We start from the raw sequence: 3,961 nt of genomic DNA, 5'->3' as shown, positions 1-3,961 counted from the left end.
GTATTATATTTCAAGACATCCGCCAAATTATTTCAAAAAAATATTTAGATTTACCTGAGAAATACCTAGATAAATTCCTTTGTTTTGAGTCAATTGAAAAAAAAAAATTATTTATAAAAATTATTATTTATAAAAAAAAATCTATTTTTGAAGGTATTTTAAAATCGGTACGCCTTACGTAAATCTTAATAGTATCTTAAGGCTCCTAAATTTTATAAAACCCGTCGAAAGTCCGCAACTTTTTTTGATGAGGCACCCTAATGTACATGCATTCACATTTATTTGCTTATATGTATATGTACTTATACGTACTTAAATATGTAGATGTGTGTAACAGCTATTTGATTTGTGAAAATGAAATTAATTATTTGAGCGCGCAATTTGACTAAATTAGTATAAATGATGAAAGAATTTTTGATAAAAACCACGGCAGCGTTACCCACTGATCTGATTACCAGATTATACATATCTGTAGATAATTTATATGTATTTGTATGTTTATTAGATACATATTTACATACATAGTTCAACGAGAATTTTGCATGTATGAACACACGTACTTAGATAGTATTAATTAATAATTTAAAAAAAAAAATTGTTTTTACAAGCTACAGAATATGAAAACGGCAGAAGAGCGTACATTTGTTGGCCCATGCCATCGATATCATAGATAAAAACAAGGTCTACGTCTGTTCTTAAATACTTTTCGGAATTAGATAGAGAATCAAAGCGCGTGGGTCTGGTGGTAAATGAGGAAAATCAGCGCATTCGCGCCTTGGCACCCACGTCACAGTTGACAGTTATAAGTTCGAGAAGGTATAGAATTCGCGTACTTGGGAACCAGTATTTGCACCGATAATAATGTCAGCATCGATATCCAACGTCGGATGTCCTTTTTTCTCATCAACCAACAACTGAATAATTCGGCCAAAACATTTCAACATTTTTATCTATTTCGCTATATTTTAGGGAAAAATATGGTGCAGTCGTCAAATTGTATACGGCAATTAGTTGAAACACACTAAAATAACATAACTTCGATTCTATTAAATACAAAACTGGTCTTTTGTTCTAAAATTTTTGTTTTAACTTGATATACCTATTAATTTTTCATTTGTATTGGAAACTTATGATTTTGATGGCCTTTTTAAACTATCCACATGTACAGAAATATGCGCCACGTTTTATATCATGTTTTGTTTATGTGTTTTAAATTTCAGCAAATAATTTTTATATAGAGAATTTTATCTAATTTAAAAACATATAACTATGTACTTATGTTCTTTTGAATGCTGGTACTTTTTCTGCTAAATTAGTAAATTTTTGTTGGCAATTTGGTACAAAATTATAAAACTCAACCCTGGTTCACGTGGTCCAAAGTTATCCCACAACATACATACAAAAAATACATACATATATATGTACGTATTAAAGTAGCTAAAAATTTGTCCAAAGCATACGTCAAAAAAATTTATGAAAAATCAAACATTTTTGGGCACCTCCTTAATTGACAATTTTCAGGTTTTTCGTTGCGTTTTAGTAGCCCATTGTAAAAGACATATATGTACATACTCACTATATGCACATGTGTACAATTTTTTAAGGATATTTGTAAAAGTGTTTTGAATATAGAAATATTTTTTACCAAAATTTATTGGAGCATTTGACGCTGCGAGTGGCATATGATATCGCTGGTACACAAATATACATACATATGTACATAGATTTTAGCGCTCATAAGCATATTTTTATGCAAAAACTTTACAACAAAAACTCATGCACAAGCCAATATACATATAGAGTATATATGCATACATATATGTATAAATAAATACTTACATATGTACAATAAATGTACTCTTTTACTTTCACTTTTTAGTCTCACACGCGCACGCTAGTGATGGCGGATGTAAATGACATATTTTACATTAATTTGTGTATTTACTTTTTGCTAAAATACATTTACGTATATACATATATATGTATGTACATATATGTGTTCGTATGGAATAATAGCTTATGTCGGAAAGCTGGCTTTCGTATAATGCGGCATTCCCTTTATTCTTTAAACGACAAGGAATTTTTTGCTGGGACTTAATAAGAATATTCAATATTGACTTGCTAGTAGATATCGGAACTATTTCTTGCACGCTTATTTTCCAAAAGTTTTTCAACGGCTCGGCGGACAGTGTAAGATTTGATCCATCTAGCTGCTTTTAATTCTGTAATTCGAAAACTATTGAAGATAGGTTGATGAAATTTTGCACAAGATTGCATTATAAGATAGGCGAAGCTTTTTACAAAAAATTGGTAATTTATAGTTACTGTCACGCCACCCTATTATATAACTGCAATTTTTAAAAATGCAAAAACTGAAATATTTAACTAACTACAAAGGCTAAAATGCCCAAAATTAATATTTAGAATTTCCCTATAACAAGGAATTATAAACTGTCAGAAATGGACTTAAAAATAAATATATTTTTTTTTAATTATGGGCATGGAAAATATCGATAAAAAAGTCAAGTTGGGTCAACAAAATTCCGCTATAAGTTCAATATTTCTTACTCTATTTACAAAAATGGGATACCATTGGAAAGGTAATGAATCAGGCTTTCTCTATTCAAAGCAAAAATATAAAAATTTGTCGCAGTCGAGATAAAATGCAAATGAATTACTCGAAGAAAATGAAATTCCCAGTAGGCCAGAAAAAAGAAAATTTCTTCAAAACCTGCACTTTCCAGCAACTAAGATTATGTTGTTTAAAATCTAAGAGGAGTGGCAAATAAACTGAGATGCAAACTTTATCGAATAAAAATAAATTTAAGTTAACATCGTTTTAAGTAACATGAAATACTCAGTCCTAGTTTACTAAAATCCCAAAAATGTATGTTCATTAAAAGGAACATACCCAAGCAAATAAGACCAAAATCGTATTTTAGTAATTGTTGCATAAATCACATAACACCGACAAAATAAACATTGAGATTCAGTTTCAAATATACAAGTTTAAATATTATTGCGCTCGGTAATTTTCCAAATCAAACCCCGTCCCGCCATACACTTTGATTTAAATTTTTTAATTGTTATTGTTTCGTCTTTATCAGGCATTTCTAAAAATATTCTTGACGTTGTTTTGAAATTTGGCGACATAAAATTATGTAATTAATCTGTTCTAGAATATGGAATTGATACTCTGTGCGGCGGTAGTGACTCATTCGCAATCGTATGCTGTGAATGCTGCATTACACTAAAGCCAGCCTTTCGACATAAGCTACTATTCCTCCATACGAACAGATATATATTTGTAGGTGCATTTGTAAGTGCTGCACTTACATTGCTTTTGACAGGCTGTCAAGTAAGTCGTCACCCTGAGGCAAATTAATTGAACATTTTTAGTTTAGCGTTTTTTGATTTTCAAATGTACACACATACATACCATCAACGAATAAGGATTTACTTCTTCGAAAAAAGTTGCCAGCTTTTAACAAAATTAAGGTCAAGTTATATAAAATGTCAAACCAATTATTACGAAATGGGTATCAATCGAAATGGGTTTAAAAAGCTTTGTTTCTTAACTTTATTGTAGGAGCGGTGCCACCCGTTTAAAAAATTAAATTCTGCTTGAAAATTAAGGGAATATGGTAATAGAAATATGTATGTATCACCATATGGGCGCAGACGAAAAAAGTTTAAGAAGGTAATATGTAGTTTGTAAATATTTTGAATAGGGTTGCCACCTGTTTGGAAAGTCGACTTCTGTTAACTTATACACAATGAAATATTAAAATATTCGAAACAAAAGTGTGTTAAGAAATCTTTAGCTTTAACACTAAGAAAATGTTTGCGGTATTTATAGAGGGTTGCCACCCTTTTAAAAAGTTAAATTCAAATGATTTAATAAGTTTAATGAGTTATTAAAATATGGTATCAATCGAATTGAGTTTGACAAATCTTTGTT

Source organism: Rhagoletis pomonella, unplaced genomic scaffold (genome assembly GCF_013731165.1).
Source record: "Rhagoletis pomonella isolate Grant_MI unplaced genomic scaffold, Rhpom_1.0 Rhpom_scaffold_00007, whole genome shotgun sequence".
In the NCBI taxonomy this organism is placed as follows: domain Eukaryota; kingdom Metazoa; phylum Arthropoda; class Insecta; order Diptera; family Tephritidae; genus Rhagoletis; species Rhagoletis pomonella.
Note: the sequence above shows the minus strand (reverse complement) of the source record.